Source organism: Bufo bufo, chromosome 7 (genome assembly GCF_905171765.1).
Source record: "Bufo bufo chromosome 7, aBufBuf1.1, whole genome shotgun sequence".
NCBI classification, from domain to species: domain Eukaryota; kingdom Metazoa; phylum Chordata; class Amphibia; order Anura; family Bufonidae; genus Bufo; species Bufo bufo.
Genome location: NC_053395.1, coordinates 974499 through 989441, shown reverse-complemented (window position 1 = coordinate 989441; position 14943 = coordinate 974499). Strand labels below are relative to the sequence as shown.

The following is a 14943-nucleotide window of genomic DNA, read 5'->3' as shown; positions in this document are numbered from 1 at the left end:
GAGGTATGAGGTATAATAGATGCAGGGTGTACAGATATATAGTATATACAGCAGTGTACTGATATGTGAGGTTGGAGGTATAATAGATGCAGTGTACAGATATATAGTATATACAGCAGTGTACTGATATGTGAGGTATGAGGTATAATAGAAGCAGTGTGTACAGATATATAGTATATACAGCAGTGTACTGATATGTGAGGAACGAGGTATAATAGATGCAGTGTGTACAGATATATAGTATATACAGCAGTGTACTGATATGTGAGGTATGAGGTATAATAGATGCAGTGTGTACAGATATATAGTATATACAGCAGTGTACTGATATGTGAGGTACGAGGTATAATAGATGCAGTGTGTACAGATATATAGTATATACAGCAGTGTACTGATAGGTGAGGTATGAGGTATAATAGATGCAGTGTGTACAGATATATAGTATATACAGCAATGTACTGATATGTGAGGTACGAGGTATAATAGATGCAGTGTGTACAGATATATAGCATATACAGCAGTGTACTGATATGTGAGGTACGAGATATAATAGATGCAGTGTGTACAGATATATAGTATATACAGCAGTGTACTGATATGTGAGGTACGGGGTATAATAGATGCAGTGTGTACAGATATATAGTATATACAGCCGTGTACTGATATGTGAGGTATGAGGTATAATAGATGCAGTGTGTACAGATATATAGTATATACAGCCGTGTACTGACATGTGAGGTACGAGGTATAATACAGATATATAGTATATACAGCAGTGTACTGATATGTGAGGTATGAGGTATAATAGATGCAGTGTGTACAGATATATAGTATATACAGCCGTGTACTGACATGTGAGGTACGAGGTATAATACAGATATATAGTATATACAGCAGTGTACTGATATGTGAGGTATGAGGTATAATAGAAGCAGTGTGTACAGATATATAGTATATACAGCAGTGTACTGATATGTGAGGTACAAGGTATAATAGATGCAGTGTGTACAGATGTATAGTATATACAGCAGTGTACTGATATGTGAGGTATGAGGTATAATAGAAGCAGTGTGTACAGATATATAGTATATACAGCAGTGTACTGATATGTGAGGTATGAGGTATTATAGATGCGGTGTGTACAGATATATAGTATATACAGCAGTGTACTGATATGTGAGGTACAAGGTATAATAGATGCAGTGTGTACAGATGTATAGTATATACAGCAGTGTACTGATATGTGAGGTATGAGGTATAATAGAAGCAGTGTGTACAGATATATAGTATATACAGCAGTGTACTGATATGTGAGGAACGAGGTATAATAGATGCAGTGTGTACAGATATATAGTATATACAGCAGTGTACTGATATGTGAGGTATGAGGTATAATAGATGCAGTGTGTACAGATATATAGTATATACAGCAGTGTACTGATATGTGAGGTATGAGGTATAATAGATGCAGAGTGTACAGATATATAGTATATACAGCAGTGTACTGATAGGTGAGGTACGAGGTATAATAGATGAGGTGTGTACAGATATATAGTATATACAGCAGTGTACTGATATGTGAGGTATGAGGTATAATAGATGCAGTGTGTACAGATATATAGTATATACAGCAGTGTACTGATATGTGAGGTATGAGGTATAATAGATGCAGAGTGTACAGATATATAGTATATACAGCAGTGTACTGATAGGTGAGGTACGAGGTATAATAGATGAGGTGTGTACAGATATATAGTATATACAGCGGTGTACTGATATCTGAGGTACGAGGTATAATAGATGCAGAGTGTACAGATATATAGTATATACAGCAGTGTACTGATAGGTGAGGTACGAGGTATAATAGATGAGGTGTGTACAGATATATAGTATATACAGCAGTGTACTGATATGTGAGGTACGAGGTATAATAGATGCAGTGTGTACAGATATATAGTATATACAGCAGTGTACTGATATGTGAGGTACGAGGTATAATAGAAGCAGTGTGTACAGATATATAGTATATACAGCAGTGTACTGATATGTGAGGTACAAGGTATAATAGATGCAGTGTGTACAGATATATAGTATATACAGCAGTGTACTGATAGGTGAGGTATGAGGTATAATAGATGCAGTGTGTGCAGATATATAGTATATACAGCAATGTACTGATATGTGAGGTACGAGGTATAATAGATGCAGTGTGTACAGATATATAGTATATACAGCAGTGTACTGATATGTGAGGTACGAGATATAATAGATGCAGTGTGTACAGATATATAGTATATACAGCAGTGTACTGATATGTGAGGTATGAGGTATAATAGATGCAGTGTGTACAGGTATATAGTATATACAGCAGTGCACTGATATGTGAGGTACGAGGTATAATATATGCAGTGTATACAGTATATACAGTAGTGTAATATGTGAGGTACGAGGTATAATGCAGTGTGTACAGATATATAGTATATACAGCAGTGTACTGATATGTGAGGTACGAGGTATAATAGATGCAGAGTGTACAGATATATAGTATATACAGCAGTGTACTGATATGTGAGGTACGAGGTATAATAGATGAGGTGTGTACAGATATATAGTATATACAGCAGTGTACTGATATGTGAGGTATGAGGTATAATAGATGCTGTGTGTACAGATATATAATATATACAGCAGTGTACTGATATGTGAGGTATGAGGTATAATAGATATAATGTGTACAGATATATAGTATATACAGCAGTGTACTGATATGTGAGGTACGAGGTATAATAGAAGCAGTGTGTACAGATATATAGTATATACAGCAGTGTACTGATATGTGAGGTACGGGGTATAATAGATGCAGTGTGTACAGATATATAGTATATACAGCAGTGTACTGATATGTGAGGTATGAGGTATAATAGATGCAGTGTGTACAGATATATAGTATATACAGCAGTGTACTGATATGTGAGGTACAAGGTATAATAGATGCAGTGTGTACAGATATATAGTATATACAGCAGTGTACTGATATGTGAGGTACAAGGTATAATAGATGCAGTGTGTACAGATATATAGTATATACAGCAGTGTACTGATATGTGAGGTATGAGGTATTATAGATGCGGTGTGTACAGATATATAGTATATACAGCAGTGTACTGATATATGAGGTACGAGGTATAATAGATGCAGGGTGTACAGATATATAGTATATACAGCAGTGTACTGATATGTGAGGTACGAGGTATAATAGATGCAGGGTGTACAGATATATAGTATATACAGCAGTGTACTGATATGTGAGGTATGAGGTATAATAGATGCCGTGTGTACAGATATATAGTATATACAGCAGTGTACTGATATGTGAGGTATGAGGTATTATAGATGCGGTGTGTACAGATATATAGTATATACAGCAGTGTACTGATATGTGAGGTACGAGGTATAATAGATGCAGGGTGTACAGATATATAGTATATACAGCAGTGTACAGATATGTGAGGTATGAGGTATTATAGATGCGGTGTGTACAGATATATAGTATATACAGCAGTGTACTGATATGTGAGGTACGAGGTATAATAGATGCAGTGTGTACAGATATATAGTATATACAGCAGTGTACTGATAGGTGAGGTATGAGGTATAATAGATGCAGTGTGTGCAGATATATAGTATATACAGCAATGTACTGATATGTGAGGTATAATAGATGCAGTGTGTACAGATATATAGTATATACAGCAGTGTACTGATATGTGAGGTATGAGGTATAATAGAAGCAGTGTGTACAGATATATAGTATATACAGCAGTGTACTGATATGTGAGGAACGAGGTATAATAGATGCAGTGTGTACAGATGTATAGTGTATACAGCAGTGTACTGATATGTGAGGTATGAGGTATAATAGATGCAGTGTGTACAGATATATAGTATATACAGCAGTGTACTGATATCTGAGGTACGAGGTATAATAGATGCAGAGTGTACAGATATATAGTATATACAGCAGTGTACTGATAGGTGAGGTACGAGGTATAATAGATGAGGTGTGTACAGATATATAGTATATACAGCAGTGTACTGATATGTGAGGTACGAGGTATAATAGATGCAGTGTGTACAGATATATAGTATATACAGCAGTGTACTGATATGTGAGGTATGAGGTATAATAGATGCCGTGTGTACAGATATATAGTATATACAGCAGTGTACTGATATGTGAGGTATGAGGTATTATAGATGCGGTGTGTACAGATATATAGTATATACAGCAGTGTACTGATATGTGAGGTACGAGGTATAATAGATGCAGGGTGTACAGATATATAGTATATACAGCAGTGTACAGATATGTGAGGTATGAGGTATTATAGATGCGGTGTGTACAGATATATAGTATATACAGCAGTGTACTGATATGTGAGGTACGAGGTATAATAGATGCAGTGTGTACAGATATATAGTATATACAGCAGTGTACTGATAGGTGAGGTATGAGGTATAATAGATGCAGTGTGTGCAGATATATAGTATATACAGCAATGTACTGATATGTGAGGTATAATAGATGCAGTGTGTACAGATATATAGTATATACAGCAGTGTACTGATATGTGAGGTATGAGGTATAATAGAAGCAGTGTGTACAGATATATAGTATATACAGCAGTGTACTGATATGTGAGGAACGAGGTATAATAGATGCAGTGTGTACAGATGTATAGTGTATACAGCAGTGTACTGATATGTGAGGTATGAGGTATAATAGATGCAGTGTGTACAGATATATAGTATATACAGCAGTGTACTGATATCTGAGGTACGAGGTATAATAGATGCAGAGTGTACAGATATATAGTATATACAGCAGTGTACTGATAGGTGAGGTACGAGGTATAATAGATGAGGTGTGTACAGATATATAGTATATACAGCAGTGTACTGATATGTGAGGTACGAGGTATAATAGATGCAGTGTGTACAGATATATAGTATATACAGCAGTGTACTGATATGTGAGGTACGAGGTATAATAGAAGCAGTGTGTACAGATATATAGTATATACAGCAGTGTACTGATATGTGAGGTACAAGGTATAATAGATGCAGTGTGTACAGATATATAGTATATACAGCAGTGTACTGATATGTGAGGTATAATAGATGCAGTGTGTGCAGATATATAGTATATACAGCAATGTACTGATATGTGAGGTACGAGGTATAATAGATGCAGTGTGTACAGATATATAGTATATACAGCAGTGTACTGATATGTGAGGTACGAGATATAATAGATGCAGTGTGTACAGATATATAGTATATACAGCAGTGTACTGATATGTGAGGTATGAGGTATAATAGATGCAGTGTGTACAGGTATATAGTATATACAGCAGTGCACTGATATGTGAGGTACGAGGTATAATGCAGTGTGTACAGATATATAGTATATACAGCAGTGTACTGATATGTGAGGTACGAGGTATAATAGATGCAGAGTGTACAGATATATAGTATATACAGCAGTGTACTGATATGTGAGGTACGAGGTATAATAGATGAGGTGTGTACAGATATATAGTATATACAGCAGTGTACTGATATGTGAGGTATGAGGTATAATAGATGCTGTGTGTACAGATATATAGTATATACAGCAGTGTACTGATATGTGAGGTATGAGGTATAATAGATATAATGTGTACAGATATATAGTATATACAGCAGTGTACTGATATGTGAGGTACGAGGTATAATAGAAGCAGTGTGTACAGATATATAGTATATACAGCAGTGTACTGATATGTGAGGTACGGGGTATAATAGATGCAGTGTGTACAGATATATAGTATATACAGCAGTGTACTGATATGTGAGGTATGAGGTATAATAGATGCAGTGTGTACAGATATATAGTATATACAGCAGTGTACTGATATGTGAGGTACAAGGTATAATAGATGCAGTGTGTACAGATATATAGTATATACAGCAGTGTACTGATATGTGAGGTATGAGGTATAATAGATGCGGTGTGTACAGATATATAGTATATACAGCAGTGTACTGATATGTGAGGTACAAGGTATAATAGATGCAGTGTGTACAGATATATAGTATATACAGCAGTGTACTGATATGTGAGGTATGAGGTATTATAGATGCGGTGTGTACAGATATATAGTATATACAGCAGTGTACTGATATATGAGGTACGAGGTATAATAGATGCAGGGTGTACAGATATATAGTATATACAGCAGTGTACTGATATGTGAGGTACGAGGTATAATAGATGCAGGGTGTACAGATATATAGTATATACAGCAGTGTACTGATATGTGAGGTATGAGGTATAATAGATGCCGTGTGTACAGATATATAGTATATACAGCAGTGTACTGATATGTGAGGTATGAGGTATTATAGATGCGGTGTGTACAGATATATAGTATATACAGCAGTGTACTGATATGTGAGGTACGAGGTATAATAGATGCAGGGTGTACAGATATATAGTATATACAGCAGTGTACAGATATGTGAGGTATGAGGTATTATAGATGCGGTGTGTACAGATATATAGTATATACAGCAGTGTACTGATATGTGAGGTACGAGGTATAATAGATGCAGTGTGTACAGATATATAGTATATACAGCAGTGTACTGATATGTGAGGTGTGAGGTATAATAGATGCAGTGTGTACAGATATATAGTATATACAGCACTGTACTGATATATGAGGTACGAGGTATAATAGATGCAGGGTGTACAGATATATAGTATATACAGCAGTGTACTGATATGTGAGGTATGAGGTATAATAGATGCAGTGTGTACAGATATATAGTATATACAGCAGTGTACTGATATGTGAGGTACGAGGTATAATAGATGCAGTGTGTACAGATATATAGTATATACAGCAGTGTACTGATATGTGAGGTATGAGGTATAATAGATGCAGTGTGTACAGATGTACTGTATGTGGTGAGTTATATAATATGGTCACTGTGTGGTACATGAGGTAATAGTGGTTGTAACGCTCTGCAGTACTATATATATATATATATATATATATATATATATATATATATGAGAGATATGAGTAAAATAGGGAATGGGGGCAAATGAAGAGAAGGGAAGAGGACCTCCTCTTACCGCTACATTCTAGTGCAGAGCTAAACCTGCAAGTCTTCTCCTTGCTGTTGGGGGTTGAAGAACCTGTGACGATGCCGTGTGCAGTTCCTTTACTAGATGTACAGATCCTGTGACGATGCCGTGTGCAGTTCCTTTACTAGATGTACAGATCCTGTGACGATGCCGTGTGCAGTTCCTTTACTAGATGTACAGATCCTGTGACGATGCCGTGTGCAGTTCCTTTACTAGATGTACAGATCCTGTGACGATGCCGTGTGCAGTTCCTTTACTAGATGTACAGATCCTATAACAATGCCGAGTGCAGTTTCTTTACTAGATGTACAGATCCTATAACGATGCAGTGTGCAGTTCCTTTACTAGATGTACAGGACCTGTGACGATGCAGTGTGCAGTTCCTTTACTAGATGTACAGATCCTGTGACGATGCCGTGTGCAGTTCCTTTACTAGATGTACAGATCCTGTGACGATGCCGTGTGCAGTTTCTTTACTAGATGTACAGATCCTATAACGATGCAGTGTGAAGTTCCTTTACTAGATGTACAGATCCTGTGACGATGCCGTGTGCAGTTCCTTTACTAGATGTACAGATCCTGTGACGATGCCGTGTGCAGTTTCTTTACTAGATGTACAGATCCTATAACGATGCAGTGTGAAGTTCCTTTACTAGATGTACAGATCCTGTGACGATGCCGTGTGCAGTTCCTTTACTAGATGTACAGATCCTATAACGATGCAGTGTGCAGTTCCTTTACTAGATGTACAGGACCTGTGACGATGCAGTGTGCAGTTCCTTTACTAGATGTACAGATCCTGTGACGATGCCGTGTGCAGTTCCTTTACTAGATGTACAGGACCTGTGACGATGCAGTGTGCAGTTCCTTTACTAGATGTACAGGACCTGTGACGATGCCGTGTGAAGTTCCTTTACTAGATGTACAGATCCTGTGACGATGCCGTGTGCAGTTCCTTTACTAGATGTACAGATCCTGTGACGATGCCGTGTGCAGTTCCTTTACTAGATGTACAGATCCTGTGACGATGCCGCGTGCAGTTCCTTTACTAGATGTACAGATCCTGTGACGATGCCGCGTGCAGTTCCTTTACGAGATGTACAGATCCTGTGACGATGCCGTGTGCAGTTCCTTTACTAGATGTACAGATCCTGTGACGATGCCGTGTGCAGTTCCTTTACTAGATGTACAGATCCTATAACGATGCCGTGTGCAGTTCCTTTACTAGATGTACAGGACCTTTCCAGGGCCACATCTGCTGTGTAACGTGTGCGCTTCAAAAATGTATCTGTGACATACAGTGTACTTTGTCAGCTTTGAAACCATACTCCCCCTGGAACCCAAAGACTTTGGTTTCCCGGAAGCTGCTCGGCGGGTCATGGGAATAACGCCACCGGATCGCCAGTCGTTATCGTTTATGGTCGGAACTAAGATGGTATCTGATCGTCCTCAAACATCGACTTTCGTTTTTTGATTAATGAAAACATTCTTGGCAAATGCTTTTGCTTTGGTTTGTTTTGCGCTGGTCCAAGAATTTCACCTCTAGCGGCGCAATACGAATGCCGCTGGCCGTCCCTCTTAATCATGGCCCCGGTTCCAAAAACCAACAAAATAGAACCGGAGTCCTATTCCATTATTCCTAGCTGAAGTATTCAGGCGACCCGGCCTGCTTTGAAAAATGTAAATTTTTTGAATGGTCAGCTCAGAAGCAGGCCCTCAACCATAATGTTTTATAGGGTCAGCTCACCTACAGGCCCTCACCTACAATCAGTAATTTCCGCGCATGCTGCCTTGCTTGGATGTGGTAGCCGTAGCAGTTTCTCAGGCTCCCTCTCCGGAATCGAACACTGATTCCCCATTACCCGTGGTCACCGTGGTTTGCGCTGACAATAACTTAGAAAGTTGACATCCGAATAGATCGTCGCCGTCACAGGAATGTGCGATCGTCCCCAGGTTATCTAGAGTTACCAAAGTGGCAGCAAGCCCTCGCCCCTAATGTTTTAGATGGTCAGCTCAGCAGCAGACCCTCACCCCTAATGATTTAGGGGGTCTCCAGCAGCCATCAATCCTAATTTTGCAAGGCTGTGTATGATGCCCTCCTTTATGTGTAATAAGGGTGTATTGGAGCGCCGGTTCCTTGTTATGTTTGGCAGCCCTTTCACTTAGTGCACAGGCTTTATGAGTGTAGGAGTCCGACTACCTGAACTATTGTACCACAATGTGAATGAGGCCCTCCATTATGTGATATACAGGCTGTATCGGAGTGCCTCTTGCTTGTAATTTTTGGCAGCACTTGCACTTTATATATAGTCGTGGCCAAAAGTTTTAAGAATTAGATAAATATTGGAAAAGTTGCTGCTTAAGTTTTTATAATAGCAATTTGCATATACTCCAGAATGTTATGAAGAGTGATCAGATGAATTGCATAGTCCTTCTTTGCCATGAAAATTAACTTAATCCCCAAAAAACCTTTCCACTGCATTTCATTGCTGTCATTAAAGGACCTGCTGAGATCATTTCAGTAATCGTCTTGTTAACTCAGGTGAGAATGTTGACGAGCACAAGGCTGGAGATCATTATGTCAGGCTGATTGGGTTAAAATATCAGACTTGACATGTTAAAAGGAGGGGGATGCTTGAAATCATTGTTCTTCCATTGTTAACCATGGTGACCTGCAAAGAAACGCGTGCAGCCATCATTGTGATGCATAAAAATGGCTTCACAGGCAAGGATATTGTGGCTACTAAGATTGCACCTCAATCAACAATTTATAGGATCATCAAGAACTTCAAGGAAAGAGGTTCAATTCTTGTTAAGAAGGCTTCAGGGCGTCCAAGAAAGTCCAGCAAGCGCCAGGATCGTCTCCTAAAGAGGATTCAGCTGCGGGATCGGAGTGCCACCAGTGCAGAGCTTGCTCAGGAATGGCAGCAGACAGGTGTGAGCGCATCTGCACGCACAGTGAGGCCAAGACTTTTGGAAGATGGCCTGGTGTCAAGAAGGGCGGCAAAGAAGCCACTTCTCTCCAAAAAAAACACCAGGGACAGGTTGATCTTCTGCAGAAAGTATGGTGAATGGACTGCTGAGGACTGGGGCAAAGTCATATTCTCCGATGAAGCCTCTTTCCGATTGTTTGGGGCATCTGGAAAAAGGCTTGTCCGGAGAAGAAAAGGTGAGCGCTACCATCAGTCCTGTGTCATGCCAACAGTAAAGCATCCTGAGACCATTCATGTGTGGGGTTGCTTCTCATCCAAGGGAGTGGGCTCACTCACAATTTTGCCCCAAAAACACAGCCATGAATAAAGAATGGCACCAAAACACCCTCCAACAGCAACTTCTTCCAACAATCCAACAACAGTTTGGTGAAGAACAATGCATTTTCCAGCACGATGGAGCACCGTGCCATAAGGCAAAAGTGATAACTAAGTGGCTCGGGGACCAAAACGTTGACATTTTGGTTCCATGGCCTGGAAACTCCCCAGATCTTAATCCCATTGAGAACTTGTGATCAATCCCCAAGAGGCGGGTGGACAAACAAAAACCCACTAATTCTGACAAACTCCAAGAAGTGATGATGAAAGAATGGGTTGCTATCCGTCAGGAATTGGCCCAGAAGTTGATTGAGAGCATGCCCAGTCGGATTGCAGAGGTCCTGAAAAAGAAGGGCCAACACTGCAAATACTGACTCTTTGCATCAATGTCATGGAATTGTCGATAAAAGCCTTTGAAACGTATGAAGTGCGTGTAATTATATTTCACTACATCACAGAAACAACTGAAACAAAGATCTAAAAGCAGTTTAGCAGCAAACTTTATGAAAACTAATATTTGGGGGACTTCCGGTTCCGGCGCTGGGATGCAAGACGCGGAGTGAGTGAGCTCCGGTGCCTGTCCCTCAAATTACTCCTGCACTCCGTCCCCGGCGGCAATAAGGGGCTCTAAATAACACCTGGGAGCACCCACACAGCGACGGACCTCGGTCCATGGACTGTTGCCTGTTACGGAGTGGCAGACGACAAGTTGTAAGCAGGACAAAGCAAACTGCAAGTACCGCGCAGGGCAAGATGGCGGACTCCCGCCCTGGAACCCCGAACAGCAGCAAGGGGCCTGACAATACGGCTGATAACAGTAGTAAGCCGACTGAAGACCTGCTTAAAATTGATTATAAAACGTTAGCCATAGAAGTGGCCAAATATCTAGCTCCGGACATTAAGGAGACTCTAGCTAAGACTCTGTCGCAGTCTCTGCATGAGCTACACGATACTGTAGCGAGACATGAGGCGAATATATAAGAGTTGGAGCAATGGGTGGATACGATGGAGGAGGATGTCTCCAGATATAATAGAGACGCACAAGATCTTTTTAAGCAGAATATAGTATTAAAAGACCGCCTGGAAGACCTAGAAAACAGGTCTAGGCGAAATAACCTACGGATAGTGGGTTTCCGAGAGAGCATCAAGCAGCCGGCTTTAAATGACATTTGCGAGATTGAGATCCCACAAGTCCTAAATCTAAGCGGGAGACATAAGGTGGAAAGGGTTCATAGAGTGGGACCCACTATGGACTCTCATACCCATAATAGTTCCAATTCTCAGAACTCAACATCAAAACCGCGCCAAGTCATTATGCGGTTTCTGGCCTTTAGAGCTCGCAAAGGGCCGCTGAAAATAAGGGGGCACACCATCCTGATCTTCGTGGATTACTCCGCAATGGTGGCAAAGAGACGACGAGAGTTCAGTAACGTCTGCTCAGAACTTTATAGGCAGCAAATTAGATTCCAGCTGTTGTATCCTGCGATTTTGCGAGTTACCACGCTAGACGGCGAAGTTAAAACTTACCAGGATCCAGAGGCTGCAGCGGAGTTTCTTCGTACGAATATTCGGGAAGGGGAACCAAGACAGAGAGGAAGATCTCCGAGAGAACGGCAGAGGAGCAGAGAAGAAATGAGGAGCCCAGAATGGAGACGGTCACCACCTACAGACAGACGGAGGCGTGATTGGGAACTGGTCCCGGTGGACAAGAGGATTCCGCGTTCAAGAAGAAGGGACCGAGCTGAATAGTGCGCAAGACTCTTGCAGCCCGTCTAAATCCAGTGATGGATGGTGTCGGAGATCTACACAGGGGAAGGCTTTACAGCATTGTTCATGTGTTTGTATTTTCATACCATTTGCATATTATGCGGTTTGCTATATGGGGGACTGGTAGTTAGGAAATGCAGCCCAGAAAAAAGAGAAGTCATAAGGAAAAGGGAGAGGGTAAATATGTGTTTAATGGGTTACGGAGAATCTAGTGTTAGGAGGTGATCCTAGCAGGGAAGGGGAGTTTATTATGTTACGAAAGCCATTGTTCATTTATATGCATCAGTCGAGATTCATACAGTCATGGGTTATGTTTATCCTGTAGCAGCCCTTGTCATTGGAATGTCATGTATCGAGTATAATCGTATATATGAAAATAGTTAGCTGGAATGTAAAGGGCTTACGCTCGCCGCAGAAGAGGTGGATGATCCTCCGTCACCTTAAGAAGATGAAGCCTGACATAGCACTGCTTCAGGAAACGCATCTGTTAGCTGGGGACTTTGGGAGAAAGAAAAAATGATGGGTCGGACAGGTGATCGGATCGGCTTCCTCTGAGCGGAAAGCGGGGGTCCTGATATTGTTTAACAAGGCCTTTAATTCTGAGCTGTTGGGCACTGTAGCAGACGACAAACGGAGGTGGGTTAAGGTATCGATACGAGTTCAGAATATGGAGTACACTATATTCATTGTATATGGCCCGAACTCCAATAATACGCAATTTTTTAGGATATTAGAAAGTAACCTACTCACAGATAAGACCTCAAATCTAATAGTAGGGGGTGATTTCAACTCGGTAGTGGTAGGGAAGGAAGATAGAAGAACCAAGTCAGCAGACAACAGGGCGACCATGACGCAGGACTCAGTATGAGGACCTATGATGGAATCGGTAGGGCTAGTGGACCCTTGGCGGCAATATCATCCAGATGAAAGGGCATTCACTTTTTACTCTCACGTTAGGGATTCATGGTCACGCATTGACTATATTTTCACACAAAGTTCCCTTTCAGGCTTGGTGGAACATGCCGATATAGGAGATATTAACCTCAGCCCCCTAGCTTAAACCCCCTTAAAGACCAGACCACTTTTTACACTTCTGACCTACACTACTTTCACCGTTTATTGCTCGGTCATGCAACTTACCACCCAAATGAATTTTACCTCCTTTTCTTCTCACTAATAGAGCTTTCATTTGGTGGTATTTCATTGCTGCTGACATTTTTACTTTTTTGTTATTAATCGAAATTTAACGATTTTTTTGCAAAAAAATGACATTTTTCACTTTCAGTTGTAAAATTTTGCAAAAAAAACGACATCCATATATAAATTTTTCTCTAAATCCCAAGGCCGAACCGATCTGAGCCGTCTCAACCCGAACTCCAGACTGGGCGGTGAAAGGGGGAACTAATGGTGCGGCTGAAGTTGGTGACTGCCAATCAGGGTTTGCCAGCACCTCAGGGACTCTAGGGGCTCTACGGGCCTGTCTGCGCGGTGGCTGCGACGGAGTAACTATTGCACGTGTCACCGTACCAGCTTCAACTGCCCTTCTGGTGCTCGCCACGTCACCATGTTGTACGGCAGTGCTGGTACTAGGTCCAGGGTGGGCTGCGCTGCTGGTGTATGCCTCACCACGTAATCCGACAGCGACAGCCCCACTCTGCTGCCCTTGAAGCGGATCCTGCGCAACCTGTGGTCTAGCGACACGGGGCCGGGTACGCCTGGTGCTGCCAGGGACCTCCACCTCCTCGTCCGAACTTTGGGTCAGAGAGCCACTGCTTTCCACAGGTTCATATTCTGACCCGCTAGATTCGTCAGATGAGGGTTCCCATCCTGTAGGCCTCTTCAGAAGAATACCCCTTGTTTGACATTTGGACTACTAAATTTAGGGGTATTCCCTGAGACTACCCAAGAAAAAAAGCAAGCCTGTCTTACAAAGGGGAGGCTAGCGAAGTACCGGAGGCCGCTGTGGTTGATAAAAAATATCAAAACTGATTTTTTTATCGCCGCAGCGCTTGTAAAGTGATTGTGCAGTGATCAAAAAAATATATGTTTTTTGTCACTGCGGCGGGGCGGGCGTGGGTGAACGCACGTGTGGGCGACCGATCAGGCCTGATCGGGCAAACACTGCGTTTTGGGTGGAGGGTGAACTAAGGTGACACTAATACTATTATAGATCTGACTGTGATCAGTTTTGATCACTTACAGATACTATAAAAGTACCAATGCTGATTAGCGATACGCTAAACTGCGAATAAGTGACTGCAGTCAACCGTCAATACCAGTGAAAAAAAAAAGTGACAGTTTACACTGATCACTTTTTTCCTTTCACTAGGTGATTGACAGGGGGCGATCAAGGGGTGATCAAGGGGTTAATTCGGGTGATCTGGGGCTAAGGTGTAGTGTTGGTGGGTACTCACAGTGATGTCTGCTCCTGTGCTGGAACCAACCGACGAAAAGGACCAGCAGAGGAGCAGAGAAGCCATATAACAGATCATATTTACTAATATGATCTGTTATATGACTTGTGATTCGTTTTTTTGAAAATCGCCAACCTGCCAGCCAATGATTGTGGCTGGCAGGCTGGTGACGAACTTGTTCTCTAACTTTTGCCGGCCCACGATGCGCATGCGCGGGCCGGCTTTGAGCGAAATCTCGCGTCTCGCGAAATGACGC

The 14943-nt window shown here is 41.3% G+C and overlaps 2 protein-coding genes across 3 annotated transcripts in view; both read right to left on the bottom strand.

The window, feature by feature from the left end:
• LOC121008516 (TBC1 domain family member 10B-like) overlaps window positions 1-14943 on the bottom strand; it is a 959042-nt gene that overhangs the window by 726704 nt on the left and 217395 nt on the right. The gene's annotated exons all lie outside the window — the stretch shown is intronic.
• The window catches only part of LOC121008517 (integrin alpha-L-like), a 163085-nt gene that overhangs the window by 2424 nt on the left and 145718 nt on the right, over window positions 1-14943 (bottom strand). The gene's annotated exons all lie outside the window — the stretch shown is intronic.